Source organism: Anarhichas minor, unplaced genomic scaffold (genome assembly GCF_050575085.1).
Source record: "Anarhichas minor isolate MPS153535 unplaced genomic scaffold, ASM5057508v1 ptg000002l, whole genome shotgun sequence".
Lineage (NCBI taxonomy): Eukaryota > Metazoa > Chordata > Actinopteri > Perciformes > Anarhichadidae > Anarhichas > Anarhichas minor.
The window spans coordinates 9425915-9437025 of record NW_027466448.1 but is presented as its reverse complement, the minus strand read 5'-3'; the positions used below and the strand labels follow the sequence as shown (position 1 = coordinate 9437025).

Here is an 11111-nt window from a genome sequence, read left to right as displayed (position 1 = left end):
TAATATGAACAAAAATCCATACCGTGATTTTTCCATTGATTACTTTTAAAAAATACATTTGGTTACTGTAAAATGTACGGACCATTGCGCTGCCAATGGAGGTAAAACGCATCATATATTTAACAGCCAGCCCCGTATTTTTTGCATTTATTATTCGTAAAAGAATCAGTTTGTCACTGTTAAATGTACTAAACATTGTACTGGTAACGGAAATACACCATAATATGAACAAAAATCCATACCGTGATTTTTGCATTTATTACTTTTAAAAAATACATTTGGTTACTGTTAAATGTACGGACCATTGCGCTGCCAATGGAGGTAAAACGCATCATATATTCAACAGCCAGCCCCGTATTTTTTGCATTTATTATTTGTAAAAACATCAGTTTGTCACTGTTAAATGTACTAAACATTGTACTGGTAACGGAAATACACCATAATATGAACAAAAATCCATACCGTGATTTTTGCATTGATTACTTTTAAAAAATACATTTGGTTACTGTAAAATGTACGGACCATTGCGCTGCCAATGGAGGTAAAACGCATCATATATTTAACAGCCAGCCCCGTATTTTTTGCATTTATTATTCGTAAAAGAATCAGTTTGTCACTGTTAAATGTACTAAACATTGTACTGGTAACGGAAATACACCGTAATATGAACAGAAATCCATACCGTGATTTTTGCATTTATTACTTTTAAAAAATATATTTGTTTACTGTTAAATGTACGGACCATTGTACTGATTACAGATATACACCATAATATAGCTAACAGCCAACTCTGCAACTTCTGCAAATATTATCTATTACCCATATCCCTGGTGGAGGCCGCTAAGGTATTCAAAAAGCTCCTTGCTGGCAAGGCGACGGGGGTGGATGAATTCGAACTTTGCCCATTCATTAAGTGGTTTGAAAATCAATGGAAAATTCCAAACACTTTTTGCATAGTGAACTATGGATTTTTGACCATATTCGGCCTAAATACGCCCAGAAAACAATGGACTAGGAGGCTGAAATTTTCAGTCAATCGACCTCTGCCCATTCATTAAGTGGGATGAAAATCAATGGGAAATTCCAAACACTTTTCCCATAGTGAACTATGGATTTTTGACCTAATTCGGCCCAATTACCCATAGGAAACAATGGGCTAGGACCCTGACATTTTCACAGTCAATCGACCTTTGGCCAGAGATCAAGTGGTATGAAAATCTATCGGTAATTCCAAACACTTTTCCCATAGTGAACTATGGATTTTTGACCTAATTCGGCCTAATTACCCATAGGAAACAATGGGCTAGGACCCTGACATTTTCACAGTCAATCGACCTTTGGCCAGAGATCAAGTGGTATGAAAATCAATCGGTAATTCCAAACACTTTTCCCATAGTGAACTATGGATTTTTTACCCAATTCGGCCTACATACCCATAGAAAACAATGGGCTAGGACCCTGAAACTTTCACAGTCATTCCACCTTTTCCCACAGATTAAATGGTGCGAAAATCAGTTGAAAATTGACTGTTTATTTCACCCAACAGAAAGGATTCTAACCCAATGGTACTTATGATCCGAAATGGCCTTCACCAGTCTTTTCTCTCAATTTTTACACTTTAAATCAAAGTAGAAATTTGAATCCTTTTCCTGTTAAAAGAGGGGCTAGTGAATATGAATTCCCCCAAATTTTACGGTCGTAGCTGCAAGTTAAGGTACCCAAACACAGCCCCAAAGGTCAAAATTGAGGCATATAGCCTTATTTTTCGGCTTTTTTTGGCAAGTGAGAAACGGGCCATTAAATCTTAGTGAAAGGTTGAAACTGCCTGAATTTTGTATTAATCATTCCCCTGTAATAACGTAATGCAGGATCTAAAGCAAGATCTCTGCAGACCCTTGGGAAAGCTAACTTATGTTAGCAGCATGCTAATGACTTGAATCCAATTGAGCCTTTAAGAGGGTCCTCTTTTGTCCATCATATGTGAATATTAGGACAATAAGCCATTTACAAGTGTTTTCAAATGCACCCAACAGAGATGATTCGAACCAGATGGCACCAGTTTTCACCAGTCTTTTCTCTAACTTTTTATACTCTAAATCAGGGTAGAGATTTGACTCCTTTTCTCCTTCAAAGAGGGGCTCGTCACCATTACCTACCTATAATCTGGACTTCGTAGCTGCAAGTTAAGGTCCCCAAAAACAGCCCCAAAGGGCTTAATTGATGCCTTATTCCCTGAGTGGATTTTTTGACATATGCAAGAATGGCCATAATCTCTCAAATATGGGTCCCAGAACCCACAGATTCTGGACACACATTGTGGACTAGGCCTACAATGAGGTCACCTGAACAGAATCCCTCTAGATTATCTAGAAAAGATTTTTGCCTGTATGACACTCAGACCTCAGCATGGTGTACACGTCCTTAAGGCGTACACCCTGTTGTACTCTTGGTGAGATCAGACCAACTTTTACTTCTAAAGATGTCAGAGCCCTGCTTTTTTAATATGTTGTAGACTTGTTTGAAAACTCCAGAGTTACCTCTTCTTGTGGACAGTCGTAAACGCATACGTTTAGAAACGATGATATAAACACCCACGTTGTCTTTACTAGCAGCTGTTGTTCAGTTAAAGTCTGCATTTCTGCAGAGGAAGCAGCTGTTATTGGAGCGATTAGCGAGCAGCGTGTCCAGCGACGTTAGCAGACCTACGGAGCGGCCCCGTCTGAAGTCACGTTAACCTAATTCATGATATAGATTAGACCACATGGGATCACCTTTCGGTTTGTTTTTTTCCACATGGAACTATACATTCTGCCATTTCTCCTCGACTCTTTCCGCTTTGAGTCACTCAGCAGTGATTGTCAGAGCTAGCTGCACCACAAACAAACAGTCGGTTTGGACACCTGCATTTACTTTGACAGTCTTTTATGTTACAAACACTGAAGCGCATTCAAAAAACATTTGTTTTTTTGTCGATCATTACAGGCTTACATTTATGATTGTATTCAGAGCTGAACTCAAAACATTCGAGGCTTAAGACCTGGCAAAATGATCTTGCTACGCCACTGGTACACGCAGGAAATATTGTCTAACTCGTGCACGCAGTGTCTCATGGTCACAGAAAGCACAGCCGCGGCAACTAGAGTCCTGCTAGTACCCTCGACGTGCGTGAAGGTGCGAGGGCCCGATCAATGTTGCTTGCATTCATTATTTGTAAAAAAGACATTTTGTCAAGGTTAAATGCACTAACCATTGTGCTGTTTTTGTAAATACACTATAATATATAAAATATAACACTGCAGTTTTTGCAGGTTCTATTAGTAAAAAGAAATACATTTTGTCACGGTTAAATGTACGAACCATTGTGCTAATAATGTAAATATACCATAAGATAAATTTGAAGGCCAACACTGTAATTTTTGAAAGACATTGTCAGTTTCAACAGTCAGAACTAATATTTAACCAACAAACAAAACAATAAGTGCTAGATGCAAACTAGTCTGCTTATTCAAAGCAGTAGAGTAACCTTCCATAAGTTTTCCTTGTTTTGTAATCCTTTTTTGCAGAGCATAAGTTGCATCTCACCCCATGCCCCACCTCTCTTTTGATCTCTGTTGGTTAGTATTTTGTAACATTGCAGGTGCTTGCAGGTGCAGATCTCGCGACAGTTTCAAGGCACCCTGTGACATCTATTCCTAATGTGTGTGCAGTGCACCCTATATGATCATACTGTTTCACTGTTTAGCGATTCCCCCATGACACTTTAAGACCAACAGGTGCCTGTCTCAGTGAATAACCTGACCAAATGTGGTGGGAACACAGAGAGACAGACAGACAGAGAGAGAGAGAGAGTGAGAGAGAGAGAGGGACGGACGGACGGAGGCGGCAGTGATCAGACCTACACAACAATTTAAAAAAAGCAACGGTTGGAGGCTGAACTTTTGAACTCATTTCAGCGCCTTTTCTGCGCGCTCAGGCAGCACGTTACTGATGATCAACGGCCTGACTCCTGGAAACACAACACTTCTTCTGAAGGTGAGCATGTCAGCTAGCTAACGTTACATTTGAATTTGAGGCTTTGTTTTCTGCAGTTTTGTGTCGCCCTTGCAAAAACGAGTCATTCAACGTTAATAGTAAGTTCACTTAGCTATCTAAATGAGTTGAGAGTTTACTTTTCGTGGATGTAACGTGGGTTATGGGTTTCTGTGTTAAACATTAGCTAGCTTACTTTACCAAAGGTTTGCTAGGAAAATGTTTAGTTGTCATTTCTGTGGCAAGTCAGTTAAAGCTAAAACATCGAGGGGTTATGTGCTTCATTGCAAACTTCATAGTAATGAACTACGTTGTTTATTTAAGTGCGTTGAAGCTGGTTGCAAGCAGACCTTTGTTAGATATGGAGCTATAAGGCTCATTTCTACCAGAGGCATAATGGTAACCTATCAGCTAACGTTACAGCTAAGCTAACGTTACAGCTAACGTTACTGTTGGGACGGCTGTTAACTTTACCGCTTATAAACTGTCTGTTAACGTTACCGCTTATAAACTGTCTGTTAACGTTACCGCTTATAAACTGTCTGTTAACGTTACTGCTTATAAACTGTCTATTAACGTTACCGCTTATAAACTGTCTGTTAACGTTACTGCTTATAAACTGTCTGTTAACTTTACCGCTTATAAACTGTCTGTTAACGTTACCGCTTATAAACTGTCTGTTAACGTTACTGCTTATAAACTCTGTTAACGTTACCGCTTATAAACTGTCTGTTAACGTTACCGCTCATAAATGTGCTATGGCGTTATGTGAAAGCACATGTCCAGACACAAAGTAGCTAATTATTAAAGTGAGTGGATGGTCAAATGTTTTCACGGTCAGATCTTCATTTACCGCCCACATGCCACGGAGACACAAATAGCAGACAGCAGTATTAGTGACATGTACAGAGAATCTGCTTCTCCTCAGTCATCAGCTGTTCCAACTGAATCACATGACTGTGGCCCTCACCTGCATGACTCAGAAAATGTTATAGAGACCAGCACAGATAAAGGTGATATGGATATTTCTGAAAACTTCAGTGATCTTTTTCTCTGTTTATTCTACTTGAAATTGCAGGGACAGTTTCTACTACCTTCTTGGACCAAACTAACTTCACTGTTTAAAAATGACACACCAATATCAGATGAGGACATCAGCAAAGTTTGTGAGTCTTTGAGAATTTGATCTTTTCTCTGCATGTCATAGAGGGCCAATGAGGACAGCATACTCAAGAGCTCAGTCTTTCAAAAAAGGGTTCAACTATGTGGAGCCTAAGAAAATGTTTTTAGGACGAGATGAGAACAGGACTGATATGTTTTCATATTATGTGCCTGTGAAAGAGACTTTAACCCTTTAGGCTCTGCAAAGACAATACATAAAATATTAGCTGTCTATGTATCTGATGATAATTTGCCAGTTCATGTAAGGTCTGACACAAACCACATGTCACTTGTTTTATTGTGTAGAGAGAAAGATTTCAAAACATTTGTGTTCTCTGAATTGCTAACAGACTTGAAGGATTTGGAGGAGAACGGGATCGTAGTATCAGATGAAACAGTAGTCAAAATAACCTTATATTGCATTGCAATTTGGGCTCTCATGGCATTGGTGCCTTCACTGAAAATTTCAGTCACTCGCAATATTTCTGTAGGTACTGCCTAATAATCCGATCTGAATTTCAGGGTGACGATCCAAATCTGTGCGGAGCAGAGCGCACCATTGACAGCTACAACTCTGCTGTTGATCGCCTCCAGACCCAAGATAAACCAGATGTGGAAGGAGTAAAGTTCAAGTCAGTATTCAATTCTTTGAAATACTTGAATGTCTGTCAAAAGAAAGACAATTTGTTCCATTGCTTTTGTGAAACTTCTAGGTCGAAGGCAGGTGGCATTGCTAAGAAGAATCTCCTTTAAAGTAAGTAAATTGTACACATATCTAACAAATATCTGAACATTTTAATTGGTACAAGAGCAGTTTGTGCAGATAATTAAGACAATTTACTCTAATCTTGCAACATTGAATTAATTTGCTCCTGCCACCTTTCAGACATTGCATTCAAACTCTAGTGGTTGTGGACTTGGATGGGAACAACTTGCTGGCTTTTATGACAACCAGGAAAACGGTGGGATTTTAATCCATTTAAATGCCCAAAGCAAGCAGTTGTTTTTTTTACTTTTAAAGATGATTTTTTTGTCATTCGTGTTTTATTGGACAGCAGAAGTAGAGAGACAGGAACCACAGTGGAGTGAGAGGGGATGATCTGCAACACATGGCCCAACGGGAATCAAACCTTTGTTGCTGCGATAACAATATGTGGTACGGGCTAAACCAGGTGAGGCACTGTTTTTATTTTTGAGTGTGAATTTAGCCATTTCATTTTAATTTGCAACCTTTGCATTGAAAAGAGTAAAAGTTGATGCTTGACATGATTTCATCTTTCACTTAAGAGGATGTATGTCCACCCCTTGTCTTTTTTCCCCCTTATCTTTCCAAAATCCACCCAAAAGGGGTTTGCACCTGTGTCTTTGCACCCAAGTGGGCCCTACAGTGCACTCTTATGTTTATTTGATGGTAAATGCTGGGGGTCATTGTTTCCTATTGAACTGGGTCTCCGCCATACAGTTTGATTTTTGTTAACGAGAAGGCAGTTATATTAGCTATTGTACACTGAATAGCTCAGTTATTCAAATGCAATACAACTCAACAACAGGATACAGCTTACTGTATTCTAGTTTCTCTATTTATTTTGCAACAGTAATGTAATTGATTTTAGAGATATTTAAAAGGTCTTAAAAGTCATTGAATTAAAAAAATTAAAACAAAAAATGTAGAATTGATGGAATTAATAAGATGTGCAGATACCCTGGTTGTATCAAACATGATGATTGTCTTTACACTGTGTGCACAATTAATAGGCAAGTTGTATTTTTGAGTATTAATTGTATTGAACAACTACAGAGCTCTCGGTCAATCCAAAATGTTATAAACCTCAAACCTGAATATTTAATAAAGTAAAAGTGAGGTTTTGGCTTTCTTAGGAGAATATATATGTGTGCACAATTATTGGGCAACTATTAGTGTGCACAATTATTAGACAGCTTCTTTTCCTCAGGCAAAATGGGCCACAAAAGAGATTTAACTGACTGAAAAGTCAAAAATTGTATAAAAAAAATAAATAAATAAAAGTCTTTCAGAGGGATACAGCACTCTTGAAATTGCTAAGATATTGAGGCTTGAACACAGAACCATCAAACGTTTTGTTGCAAATAGTCAACAGGGAAAGTAAACGTGTTGAGAAAAAAAGATGCAAATTAACTGCCAAAGATTTGAGAAGAATCAAACTTGAAGCTACCAGGAACCCATTATCCTCCAGTAGTCATATTCCAGAACTGCAACCTACCTGGAGTGCCCAGAAGTACACGGTGTTCAGTGGTCATAGACATGGCCGCCGTAAGGAAGGCTGAAACCCGACCACCACTGAACAAGACACATCAAGACTGGGCCAAGAAATATCGGAAGACAGATTTTTCAAAGGTTTTATGGACTGATGAGATGAGAGTGACTCTTGACGGTCCAGATGGATGGGCCCGTGGCTGGATCAGTAACGGGCACAGAGCTCCACTTCGACTCAGACGCCAGCAAGTTGGAGGTGGGGTCCTGGTATGGGCTGGTATTATTAAAGATGAGCTAGTTGGACCTTTTCAGGTTGAAGATGGACTCAAAATCAACTCCCAAACCTACTGCCAGTTTTTAGAAGACACTTTCTTCAAGTAGTGGTACAAGAAAAGGTCTGCAACTTTCAAGAAGACCATGATTTGTATGCAGGACAATGCTCCATTGCCCTGCATACAAGTACTCCACTGCATGGCTAGCCAGTAAAGGCCTTAAAGATGAAAGAATGATGACATGGCCCCCTTCCTCACCTGACCTAAACCCTATTGAGATCTTGTGGGCCCTTCTTAAACGGGAGATTTACGGTGAAGGAAAACAGTCCACCTGGGAGGCTGTGGTTGATCGTCAACAGATCAAGAAAGTGACAGAATCCATGAATTGAAGGCTTATTACTGAAAAGAAGGGGGGCTCTAGTGTCACAGATTATTTTATTTTTTTTAAATATCAATAACGTTTATTTGTAAATTTTGAGTTGTTTGTTTATTTTTCTCACTTTAACAGATAAAAATAAACAAGTGAGATGGGAACATTTTTCATTTAGTTGCATAATAATTGTGCACACTAATAGTTGCCCAATAATTGTGCACACATAGATATTCTCCTAAGAAAGCCAAAACCTCACTTTTACTTTATTAAATATTCAGGTTTGAGGTTTATTAACATTTTGGATTGACCGAGAGCACTGTCGTTCAATAATAAAATTAATCCTCAAAAATACAACTTGCCTAATAATTGTGCACACAGTGTATTGTTTGGAGGCATCTGTGTATTTAGGCTGCCTGTCGACAGAAATTAAACACATGCTGATGATGCCTTAGTGCTGAAATGTGTAGTTTTTTTACCATTCGACCTGATAGTTATTATTTTTTATTAAGTATAAAGTGCTGGTTTCTTCTAGGTCATTGGAGCTCAGTTTAACAGCAGAAGGCAGTAAATGTTTCTGTGTAGGCATCATGTTGAAGCACTGCATCAATCTAACTTTGCCTTTGTTTCTGTTTTTGGGTGCAGAGAGGATCATTCCAGTCCACAGTGAATACCTGATGGTCAACATACGAGTCCTCAAGCAGAACTGGTGAAAATACACGCTTCATGTTCCAGCTTCCTGAACTTCATGTCCATGTGAGACGCTATACCATGTTGAGTGCCCTCTTCAGTCAAGTCTGGACTCAGTGACTCATTACTCTTGATCAACTCAGGGCAAGTGGCTAATCCTTTCATGTTTATTCATGGTTATCCTTCATATATATATGGACACATGCTGTTTCTTCAAGATCTCAACACTGCTTTGTGAGTATATTGTACAAGATATTGTATCAGTTCAACCTGTTTTTCACAGAGAATGTTAGTTTCTTAAGGTATATCAATGATGATCTGTACCTTGATTTACAATCTGCTTTATTTGATATTTCCTTTGTAATTTACAATAATCAGAAGTTGACTGAAATCTATGCCAACCAATTGTATTACGTTCTATGTTGTACCGTATTTTTGTACCGTGATGTCTTATACATTGTCACTATATTTTTTACGGTAAAGTTCTGGCAACCACAGCTGCCGGTAATTTACCGTTAAGTTGCATTTTTCAATAAAATGCCGTAATGTATCATACAGTTGTACTGTGTTTTTTACTGAGAAAAACTGTAATTAGCTTCACAATATAGTTGCTGTTTATAAGGTTATTTACCGTAAACACGTTTATAACATGGCTGTTATTTCTAAAGCAAATTACCGTAAACAGGTTTATGAAATCTCTGTTTTTTTATAGTAATTTACCGTAAACAAAAAACAGTTCTCAACTGTGAAATCTACGGTTGCAAAAAATATATACCGTGATGTATTATACATTCTCACTTTATTTTTTACGGTGAATTTCTGGCAACCACAGCTGCCGGTAATTTACCGTTAAATTGCATATTACCGTAAACAGGTTTATGAAATCTCTTGTTTTTTATAGTAATTTACCGTAAACAAAAAACAGTTCTCAACTGTGAAATCTACGGTTGCAAAAAATATATACCGTGATGTATTATACATTCTCACTTTATTTTTTACGGTGAAGTTCTGGCAACCACAGCTGCCGGTAATTTACCGTTAAATTGCATATTACCTTAAACAGGTTTATGAAATCTCTGTTTTTTATAGTAATTTACCGTAAACAAAAAACTGTTCTCAACTGTGAAATCTACGGTTGCAAAAAAGATATACCGTGATGTATTATACATTCTCACTTTATTTTTTACGGTGAAGTTCTGGCAACCACAGCTGCCGGTAATTTACCGTATATTACACAGAATTTTTTTTACAGTGTAAGTCAGGTGCATGAAACTGCCATCTGCCAAAAAACCGCACTGGGATGTCCCTACGTATCTATTTCAGTCACATTAAAACACATCTGACAGGTGCCTGTTCCGAGTAGATGTCACGTACTCAACAGCCTTGACTGTAAACTAGGTTGTTTCCACTTGGGCTCAGCGGCTGTTGTTTTACCTTCGAAATATCAAACCTGTGACGATCCACCTGACCACATCACACGGGAGATAAGTCTCGAGGTGGGATAGAAACATTACGTATGTTGTTGATGTTTTTGAATATGAAATGTCTCAATCAGTGCTGAATGAGAAGATCTATTCGGCTGATAGAAATACAAAGTAAGAATCGGTCAAGTTCCTGATGGTCACAGGCAATGATAATCTGTCATTTTGCCATTTAACCACTTGGCCTCCTAAAAGGTTCTTAACACTTCTTGGCTTGTTAGTAGCTAGCTCACCGGCTTATTTTGGTCTCCTATCATTTTAAAGCTGCTATTGTCCACTGAAAAACACTTTTATAACAATCACAGGCCTCCTTTTTTGCTATAGAATGACTCAATGTAAGTACATCATTTTTAACAACTAGCCTCACAAGTAAGACTCTAGTGGCAACGTATCAAGCAACAGTTACCCTATATACCCTTGGATGTGATTGGTTCAGTCTTTGCTTCCTTCATCTAAAAGCTATTTATAAAATAACATATTTTGTTTGTCATTTGGAGACCTTAAAAAACATCACACATGCCTTTGTATTTTTTTTACATTTAGATTACTATATGATTCTTATTCCTGTTTGCAAAACCGCAGCAGCTGTTCGCCAAACGAAGAACAAAAGATGTTATCCCCCCCCCCGTTAAGCAGTTCTACACTGGTTGCCTGTTAGCTTTAGCTTTAGAAATGATTTCTACATTTCAATATTAAAGCACAGCAGGCTTTGTCAGACTTAACACTTCATGAGCTGCAGCACAGCTCGGCCCTCTGGGAGAGAGCTTGGTTTGTAACAGAAGGTGACTGAGCTCGCACAATGTCCAGCGTGAAAAACTAAAGCTGCGTTGTCTTTTAAATCACTTCAAAAAACGTGTTTTACAGAAAACACTTTT

At 38.3% G+C, this 11111-nt stretch overlaps 1 long non-coding RNA gene across 3 annotated transcripts; it reads left to right on the top strand.

Annotated features, from left to right (window-relative positions):
* The first annotated feature begins 4665 nt into the window (after window positions 1-4665).
* On the top strand, window positions 4666-9064 carry LOC142947769 (uncharacterized). 3 transcript variants are annotated; one of them, XR_012953418.1, is made up of 6 exons: window positions 4666-5195; window positions 5713-5822; window positions 5904-5944; window positions 6077-6152; window positions 6249-6362; window positions 8711-9064. It is a non-coding gene; the product is annotated as an uncharacterized LOC142947769 (long non-coding RNA). The 3 variants fall into 3 exon arrangements; XR_012953416.1 differs by lacking the exon at window positions 8711-9064 and having other exon boundaries at window positions 4674-5195; window positions 6249-7147; XR_012953417.1 differs by lacking the exon at window positions 8711-9064 and having other exon boundaries at window positions 4674-5195; window positions 6246-7147.
* The last annotated feature ends 2047 nt before the right edge of the window (window positions 9065-11111 follow it).